Below are 9836 nucleotides of genomic sequence, written 5' to 3'. Positions count from 1 at the left end.
CCTTCTGACCTGGAGTCACTGTGACATCAGACCAACTAGACCCTCATTCCCAGCTCCCGACCCCCACCCCACCAGCCAGGAGAGGGCCAAAGAAGGAGCCTGGACCCTCTCTGGACTCTCACACCCAGGGAGGTGCAGCTGCACCTCACACCTGTCCCCAGCCTGCAGCGTCCCCCAGCCTCAGCATGATCAGGGCTGCTCCGCACAGCGCTGAAGAGCGTCCACCTGGAGGATCCCAATGAATGGGGACAGCCAGACCGAGGACAGAACGGGGAGACACTCTAGGGAAAACAGTGCATCCACTGAAAAAGAGAAAGAAGCAGTGAAGCCAGGCACCGTGGCGCACGCCTGTAATCCCAGTGGCTCAGGAGGCGGAGGCAGGAGGATCATGAGTTCAAAGCCAGCCTCAGCAACAGTGAGGCGCTAAGCAACTCAGTGAGACCCTGTCTCTAAATAAAATACAGAATAGGGCTGAGGATGGGGCCCAGGGGTTGAGAGTGAAAAGTGGGGCGGCGTGGTGGCACCTGTCTGCATTCCCAGCTACCCTGGACGCTGAGGCAGGACAGTCCCTTGAGCCACAGGAGTTTGAGACTAGCCCAGGAACATAGAGAGACCAACCTCAGAGAAAGAGAAAGAAAGAGAAAGGGGGGGAGCAGAGAGAGGGAAGAAAATGAGAATCTTGTGTCTTAATGGAACTTCAAGTATGAGAAATAAAAAAAATACTTTTGAATGTTGAAACATTTAAATATTAAAAGATAAGGTCACAGAAATCTCCCATGAAGTCTAAAAAAGGCAGAAATGATGTTCATCCACAGAAAGGAATGCCACCCGGTGCTAAAAATGAACAGACTGTTGGTTCAAGTGACAACATGAATGAATCTCAAAAACATGCTGAGCAAAAAACACTGTTAAAAAAAAAGACAAAATAGCAATGACCACAGGAGGAGGAGGGGGAGGGGAGGGAGATGGGAAGGGGGAGGGGGAGGGGGAGGGACATGGGAAGGGGGAGGGAGAAGGGGAGGAGAGGGGAGGGGAGGGAGATGGTAAGGGGGAGGGAGAGGGGGAGGGGGAGGGGAGGGAGAGGGGGAGGGGGAGGGGAGGGAGATGGGAAGGGGGAGGGGGAGGGGGAGGGACATGGGAAGGGGGAGGGAGAAGGGGAGGGGAGGGGAGGGGAGGGAGATGGTAAGGGGGAGGGAGAGGGGGAGGGGTGGGGAGGGAGGGGGAGGGGAGGGAGAGAGCCTGGGGTGTGATTTACTCTCTGGCTCTTCTCTGAGAGTTTGCAGGTCTCTGCTGTAGGAAAAGGTCCAGGGGGAGAAGCGATTCTGGTCTAGAACCAAGAGGCTGGTGGGTGCTGAAATGGTGGTAAAGGGCGTTTCACAGGGTTTTAGGAAATATAAAATGTTTGGTGTTAAATAAACAAAAACCAAACAGCTAAGCAAATGTGAAGAATGCACCTATTACTACCTCTAGGAAAACAAAACAAAACAAGGTGTCACTTAAAGGAACTTGAGGGACAGGGCAACTTTGGCTCAGTAGCTCACAACATTGACATGGTCATTGTCAGGGAGCACTCTGGGTTGGGTGAAAGGAGGGCCTGGGAAGAGAGAGCCCCGGGGTTGACACCCATTTGCCCCGTGGGGATGGTCAGGTGGCAGCAGGCTGGTGAGTGAGGAGCTGCAGCGTGAGCTTCCGATTTAAATATGGAAGCCAGGCAGCAAAGAGTTAGAACTGCTGCCTCAGGAAGCAGACCGACTGAGTTACCCTAAGACGGTAAGAGGAAGCCATCCGACTGCGGAAACAGACCTACGGAAAATGAGGGATCTTGCCATATCAAAGACATGGATCATTCTAGAATTGGTGTTGGGACAACTATCACTAAGGAAGAAAACAGATTGCTTTGCTACGTTCTGCACCCAAATAAATTCCAGATGGATTGACTGTTTAACAAAAAATTGAATTAAAAAGGAAAAGTAGAAGAAAATCTGAGAGAATGTTTTCACAATTTTACAAAGGAGGCCTTTCTACTTAGGATTACAAGCCCTAGGGAGAAAGAGAAGACATCTAAATTTCATAGAGTGATAGACATCATAAATAAAGTCACAAAAACTGCTACGTGGAGAAACTGCATTTTGTATTTCAAACAAAGCCTTTTGGTATCCTTAATATGTAAACTACATTTACAAATCAATAAGAAAAACACAAAGCCTCCACTTTGAAATGAGCAAAAACGTGTAATCAAGCAATTTGCAAAAGAAGTACAAAAGATGGGTACACATATGAAAATGTGCTCATCTTGCTAATGGCATCGTATAATTCAAAACAACGCTGAGATATGTGTATATCAGTGTTGAAGGTTAAGCAGAGTGATGGGTGGTGCTCAGTGTAAGAGTGTGCAGAGACACACATCCTCATACAAAGTCAACGAGAACCGACGTGGAGACTATTTTGCAGGGTAATTGGGTAAAAAGTTTTGGGATATAAAGCTGGACATATCTTGTGACCCTGTAATTTCACTGTTAGAATTTATCCTAAGGGAATAATAAGCACACAAAAATAATAAGCACATAATAATAAAATAATAATATAATAAATAATAATAATAATAATAATAATAATAAATAATGAACACACAAAAGATAGGTGCAAGGTCCTCTACTGGAGCATTTTGTGATGGAGACAAAGCCCCAGCCTGTTGAGGTGACCCCTCGAGGGTCCTCCCTGGCCCCTGCTGGTCTCACACAGGAAGGGCCTGCAGGGTAGCCCCGGCTCAGTGACTCCCGAGCGCCGTGTTTTCTGTAGATGCTGCAGGGGTGACCGGTGAGTGGGGTGAAGAAGGAGAAACGCAGCCGGAGATTATTCGGGCTTGTTTGGTCCAGGGATCCCCGGATTTCTTAGTTTCTTGTACTCATATAGATGACAGAATAACGGGGACCGGCCATGGGCTTGACCACTGTTCATTTTGCCAGGTCCCTGGAAGCCCACCCACTCGGAAGGCGCGACCCCCTGAAGAGCGAGGAGACCTCCCGCGGAATGAAAGGGACAGGAGCAGACAGCTCTGTGACAGGAACGGCAGCCTGGGGCGGCCACCAGGGGCAGAGCGCTGCATGCAGCCCGCTGCACCCCCGATCTGAGGGCCAAGAGGAAGAGAGGCAGGAGGGAAGGGAAGGAGAAAAGGAGAACCCCGAGGCTCCATTGCTTCAGGATCGCACCTTCCCAAGGTGACAACCACATCCAACCTCCTTTCCAACCGGGGGCTGTGCGGGTGGCAGGCGGGGCTGGCCCCTCACTTTCTGAAGGAAGAGACTGAAGCCCCCGCGCAGGGAGGACCTGCTGCACCCCGGGGGCCACATGGCGGGGCTCGGACCAGAGCGCTGGTCCTCCCGACAGTGCTCCCTGCCTCCGGCTGCGCTGGCTGCCCTGGACCAACACCCTCCCTGGGCGCAGATGGTCTCTGGAAGAGCCCCAAGCCCCGATGGCACCCCAGGACCCAGAGGCTCAGCACTTACAGCGCAAGTCCCTTCTGCGGTCAGGGCCCCGTTTCTTCGGCAGTTCTGTCTCCGTGTGGCTCCCCCCGAGGTCCTAAGTGTGCTCCCCGATGGGTGTGAGGCTCCTTGGGGTTGGGGCCGAGGGGCATTCAGGGGCAATCCTGGAGGCTCCTGGGACTAGGAGACAGTCCCCCCCCCTTTCCTCGTCCTGCAGGGTCAAGAGGGGCTGAGCAACGCTCAGAATCACTTCATCTTTGAGTGACAACCGAATCCAGCCTTGCCAGCCAGTGTACAGGGGAGGAGACTGAGACCTGGAAAAGGTGCCGGAGAAGCCATGGATTTCAGTGCCACCAGACGCCCAGGGCCCAGTTCAGAAGCCGTGTTGTACCTCAGCGCTCAGGCTGATGTGGGCCACTTCTCCGACCACCGATCTGCCACCGCCCTGTCTGCCACAGAGGGCAGCGAGCAGGGCAGGCTGTCCAGCTGAGGTCAGGGCTTTCTGTGGTGCCCCCTGGAGATGCGCACATAAGGCCTCTGGTGCAGTTCCGAGGTTTCAACCTTGCAAGCAACAGGAAGAGCCTCCAAGGGGACCACCAGTCATGATCCCGCCTCCTGGTATCGTGCCTTGTTCTGTCCCTTGCTATACTGTGCAGGGTTGGTCAGTATGACCCAATTGGGGAACTGAAGGCGTGTCACTTCTGAGATGAGTTTATAAACAAATCTTGGACCCTCACAGATGGTGAGATAACAGATGTTTCTTGCCTTCACTGTGAAGTGCCGGGCTCCTTTGTGGAAGGCTGGAGAGGCAGGTGCTGGGGGCACCCAGGCAGGATCGTACCTGAGAACAGGGCAGTGAGGACGCTGCTCCCAGCTCTGGCCAGCAGGCCCCCCAGCACCCAGCCCTGCTCCATGACCCCCAACTCTGTGGGACCAACCTCCATCAATGCCCCTGAGGGTTCACTGCCAGGCGGCACTCCCCAGGAAGGACTTGCCCTGGCCACGCTTCCAGGTGTCCTTGCCTCCCCTGCCCCGCCCAGGACCTCACCTTGTCTCCCACAGGCCATGGCTCCTTAGGGAGGACCGTCCAGTTCCCTGCCATGCCCCACCGGAGGGACTAACGGGGATATTTTTTCCGGGAGAGGAAGGGTAGCCGGGGGAGGGTAGGAGATGGTGAGAGAGAGGTGGGATGATTGTCAGCAAAGCAAAAAAACAGCCACTGTGAGCTGGCCCCAGGGCATTTTGATCTTAGCCATTGCTGACAGCTGGGTGAGCAACCGCTTGGTCCTAGGCCAGTCCCTCCTTCCTTCCAAGAGAGGGATCCCTCAGCTGTTGGGCAAGTGGACAAGACTAGAGCGGAACCACGCCTGGCTTAACTCGAGGCCACTGGAATCCAGGTCCCCTCAATGACTCTTTTAAATGTGGATTTATTTGAAGGATTTATTTCTTGCCATTAAAAGGGGGGACGTCATTAATAAAAGGCAGCAAAACCAAGGCTGAGCCAGTAGGATTAGAAGCGGGACAGCAGGAATGAGAAGGAAGCAACTGCCAAAGTTGTTGGAAACCAGGGTGGAATTTGGCTCTGAGCTTCCTGGCAGCCCGTGCAAAGAGGGAAGCCTGGTCAGCTACAGAGCTCCTCTTATTAGCCAGAAAGATGCTTGCCGCTTTCTCCGGGGAGATGTAGTTTATTTCAGTTTTAGAGTTTTTCCCAGGCAGTACGTAAATCCTGAAGGAGACTTGTCCCTTGAGGCTTTAGGAGGGATTATTAATTGATGGAATAAAAGTCTCTGCTGTGTGGAAATGTGGAAGTGACTCTCCTGTGACTGTTCCTTCCAGAGCCCCGGGGGCACTCAACTTGGGTATTGCTTGGGTATTATCATTAGCAATGGGGGGTGGGGAGGAGGCTGCAGGATGACTTTTCCTCCCAAAGAGCCAGGCTCCATTCGCTGAGACCCTTGCAACGTTCTCACAGGAACCCAAAGTGGGATCACCAGTACATTTTTTTTTTTTTTTTGCAAGGGCAGATCATAAAATCCCTGACTCCACATCACAAGGTTCTGATCAGCTCCCTCTGTGTGATGCCTGGAGAAGAAAATTAGAGAAACACTCACCAACCACTTGTCCGCATTTTGGACTAGGGCGATGATTCAGAAATGACAGAGAGTGGAGGACGTCGAGCAATGATGTCCGGCAGTCCTGGGTTTGAACCGCATCCCACCTCTAACTGGCTGTGTGACCTCTGGCAAATCTGTCTCAGCCTCTCTGAGCATGTTGCCTGTCTGTAAAAGTGATGATGATGACATCTGCCTTGGATCCTTAAGAGGTCAAAGGGTAGATGCCCTTGAAGGGAATGTCACTTCAGTTCCCTTCTTGGCTCCTGGGAGAGTCACCCAGTCTGCTGTGGCTGCTCTGCATTCCGCCCGGGGGGCTGCCTTCCACCCACACAACCCACAGGAGGCCACACAACCTTTCCCGATGGCCTAGCAACCTCGCAGCCGAGTTCCAGAGGCCCTCCAGACCTGGCACCAGACTCTGGGGCTAAAGGGACAGCGCCTTGAGGGCAGGGTAGGACCCCCTGGTGGCAATGCCCTGAGCCATGCAGGACGAACCAGGTGCCTAGGGGAAGAGCTACATGCTCCATGTCATACCACCCAGCTGATGTTCCTGGCAGAGGGAAATCCCCAGGGCCATGTGGCTGGAGGTCTGGCCAGAGCCCCGCTGGAGCAGAGCCCGCCACCTGCCCATCTCCTGCCGCCCGGCACCCTTTCTGACCTCCTCCTCTTTCTGGCTTCATCTCATTGCTCTGCCCTGCCCCCCTCGCCCCAGTCCCTGCAGCCACAGCCGCCCTGGCCACTCTGACACCTCTATGTCTTTGCTCCTGCTGTTTGCCTTCCTGGAATGCCACCTTTCCCAAGGTGACCTCCATCCCTGCCTGATGGCCCCTCCTTGGTGAACTCTTCCCCTCCAAAGGCACATGGGGCTGATCCTCAGCGCCCCTTCCCCTGCCCAAAGCCCCAGTGTGATGCTCTGCTCGGTGTCATGGATGTGCAGCTACTCTGTGAACCTGAGGTGGCCCTGAGGGCCTGTCTCCAGGCCAGACCGAGGCCCCCTTGAGGACACTCATCACGATCTTTCCTGGGCCCGATGCTCTGCCCGGCACTCAGCAGAGTCACTCTCAGGGAACCTGTCATTCTACTCCAATAATGATGGCGCTGCCGCTGTGTCTTCGGCATTGACTGTGAGCTGAGTGCTGAGCTCTTGAAACAGCCTCATTGCTCCTCTCGGAGCCGCCAATGAAGGGACGACTGTGCCCTACTTTGCAGAGGAGGAAACTGAGGCTCAGAGAGGTGCTCACTTACTCCAGATCACACAGACCGTAAGAGGCATGGGATTCTGAGAAGTCAAGGGAAGAACGAGGTGGGACACAGGGTGCCTCCCTCCCCCCCAGCCCCACCCTAGACTCCAGGAGCCACGAGTGTGCCCTGGGTGGCCAGCAGCAGGACAGGGAGCTCCTGGGCCAGTTCTTGCAGGCTTCTGTGGACATCTGGGGGAAGGGCCTTGCCGGGGGTGGAATCCCTCGGACAACCTCCTGCTGGGTTTTAGCAGGGTCTTGGGGCCAGCAGCACACCTCCTGGAAGGTCAGACCTGGCGACCCTTCCAGCCGCACGCCTCGCAGGCAAGGCTAGGAAAAGGGGTTTGTGTGGAGAAGGGTTGTCCTGGTGACGCCACCCCTGGTGGAAGGGCCTCCTCCAAAGGTCCCAGCCTGGTCACAACCATGGGGCTTTCCAGGCGCCAAGGGTGGCATTTCAGCCTTTCGGACACATTGTCTTTGTGAAAATTCCTCGCCATCTTCCCTCGCGGTGATGCTGAGTCCCATTTCACAGACGGAGAAACTGAGGGGCCGAGCGAGGGAGCGTGGCTTAGCCGTCTCTTCCCAGGCAGCCAACCGCCAGCGCGTCCAATTTCCGCGTCTCGATCTCGCACGCGTTTGGAGCTGAACACGTGCGGCTGGGGACCTGGAATCCAGCGCGTCCCCAACAGTGACTATTTGGAAGGAGCCCCCGGCGTCGCCCTCAGCCTTCCACGGGACGCCCAGGTGTCACACCTTGAGCGTGCACCTCTGAGCCGCCGGGCATCCCAAGGGTTACGGGGGGACGGGCGCAGACGGGCTCCGGAGCCCCGAAAGGGTTAAAAATCTAAGCGCCTTTGTCGCCCCCCGACTCTCGGCCTCCCCGGGGCTGCCCGGGGCCGGGGCGAGGCCGGGCCCCCTCGGGCCGGGGCCTCCCAATCCTCCAACTTTCCATTCCGACCCCCCAGAGTGTCCCGGCTGGAAAGTTGGCTGGACCTGCTCCTTTTCGTTTGTTTCTATTTTTTCCTCCCTTCCTCCGCGGGCGGCATTATAACCCTCGCCCTCTCCTCGCGGGTCCGAGCGGCCGCGTCGCCCCCGGGCGCGGGGCGGGGGCCGAGGGGCCCCGGGAGTCCTGGCCGGGGCCGGGCTGGGACGCAGCGGCCGAGTCCCGGCTCCGGCCCCTGAATTGGGGGGTCCGCGTCTGCCCCAAACGCCGCTTTCTTCCGTTTTCCATGTCATTTCCTGTACTAATAAGATGGTGGTCAAAGCAGGGGAGGAGAGCAGCAGCGAGTCGCCGCCGCCGCCGCGCCGAGGCTGGCGCTGAAACTTTGCCTCGCGGGGACCCGCGCGCCCGCAGCGCGGCCGCTCCCGCCGCGGGGCCGCCCGCCCGGGCCGCGCCGCCTCCGCCGAGCCGCCCTCCGGGCCGCCCGCCCGCCCGGCCCCGCGGCCGCCGCAGCGTTCCCGGGAAGGTGAGTCAGCCCGGTAGCCACGGTGGCCATTGAAAATGGCTTCGGAGAGCGCTCGGCAGTTCGCCAGCGAGTGCGGGCGCCGGGCCGGGGCGGCGGGCGGGCGGCGGCGGGGCGCGGGCGGGCGGAGGGCGGAGGGCGGCCGCGCGGCCCCGAGGTGGGGTCACCCTCGGCAGGTAGCCGCCGCCGCCGCGGGACGCGGGCCGCCCCGGCCGCCCTCCCCGGCTCGCGGCGCGCTCGCCTTGTTACAATGTAGCCTTTTCTCTCGGCGTTCGTTCCGCCGCTGACGGACGTGGCCGCCGACCAATGGGAGCGGCCGCCCGCGCGAGCGTTCGGAATGAGAACGCGGTGACACGGGGGGCGGGGCGCCCGGGGGCTCGCCGCGGCCGCTGGCCTAGTTCTCGGGGGCGGCTCGGCCGCGAGGTGCCGGGCCCCGGGAGGGGGTGTCCCGCAGCGCGGCGCTCGGGTTCCCGCGACGTGTGGCCGCGCCGCAGGGCGTGGGTGGAGGGCATTGTGAAGCAGAGTTGCGGTGGGGACTCCGCGGCGGCAGCCTCCACCCCCCCTCTGCTCGCAGTCCCCGAGGCACTCTGAGCTGCAGAAACTGCAGAAACTTGGTGGCCAATGACCTTCCTCCGTCAAGGCCAGCGTGCCCTAGGCGGGTGGCTGCAGGGAGACCCGAGCGGTCGTGGGCGATGGATGGGCCAGGCTGGCGGAAAGTTGCTGGAGTCCGGACCCGGGTGGGAGAGCGGGGTCAGACGCCCAGAATGGGCTGGGACTTGGGAAGTCCCTTCATGGGGTTCCTTCATGGCCGGTTCCTTCATGGGGAGAAAAGCCGCGGTATATAATTTAGGGTGGCTGCCAGGAAACACGCCCAGTCCTCTGTGTGGGGGGACAGGAGGCAGCGAGGCCAGAGTGCTCTTAATGCCTGCAAAGCCTGCAAACTTTGGGGGTTTGTCTGTGCCCGAGCAAAAGAATTTTCCATTCTTTTGAGCTGGAGCATGATGCCTGTGGCCTTTGCCCACATGTCCCCTCCAGAGGAAGGAAGCTGGGGACTTTCCTGGGGTGGTGGCTGGGGGTGTGGGGTGTGTGGGCCCAAAGTAAGGAGCTGTGGCCTCCTTCCCTTGGGAGTGGGGCATGGCCTCCAAAAGGTGGGCTGTGTCTACAAAGTTTCCCTTCTGGGAACACAGCCCAGGCCCCCTGCTTTATTTAGCTGGGTGGAAAGGGTTTCTCCATCAGAGCCCTTTCTCAACAGCTGTGTGACTTAGGGCTTTGTTATGTTCCTTTTGACCTCTCTGAACCTCTTTCTCTTTCCCTAAAGTGGGGCCACCAAAATTTGACCAGCAAGCCAGCGGGGAGATGAAATGAGAGAGCAGAGATGGAGTCCCTGAGGTAGCCCAGGCCCTGGTTCAGGGTGAACAAGAGTCGCTCTCTGAGCCTGGTCATTGCAGAGTGCTGCCCTGGGCATAGCCGAACACCCGAACTGCCCCACCCTGCTCCATCCAGTTCCTCACTGACAGGACCCTCAAGGAGCAGCTGGTG

General features: G+C 57.7%; 1 protein-coding gene across 2 annotated transcripts in view; it reads left to right on the top strand.

Moving 5' to 3' along the window:
• Nucleotides 1–8266: 8266 nt before the first annotated feature.
• The window catches only part of Prdm11 (PR/SET domain 11), a 69584-nt gene continuing 68014 nt past the window's right edge, over nucleotides 8267–9836 (top strand). For both annotated transcript variants that reach the window (XM_026399149.2, XM_077797462.1), the window contains exon 1: nucleotides 8267–8300. The gene's annotated coding sequence lies outside the window, so the exon portion shown is untranslated. The remainder of the gene's footprint in view (nucleotides 8301–9836) is intronic.

The sequence above is a fragment of the Urocitellus parryii genome, chromosome 4 (genome assembly GCF_045843805.1).
Source record: "Urocitellus parryii isolate mUroPar1 chromosome 4, mUroPar1.hap1, whole genome shotgun sequence".
Taxonomy (NCBI): Eukaryota; Metazoa; Chordata; class Mammalia; order Rodentia; family Sciuridae; genus Urocitellus; species Urocitellus parryii.
Note: the sequence above shows the minus strand (reverse complement) of the source record. Positions and strands in the feature narration are given on the sequence as shown.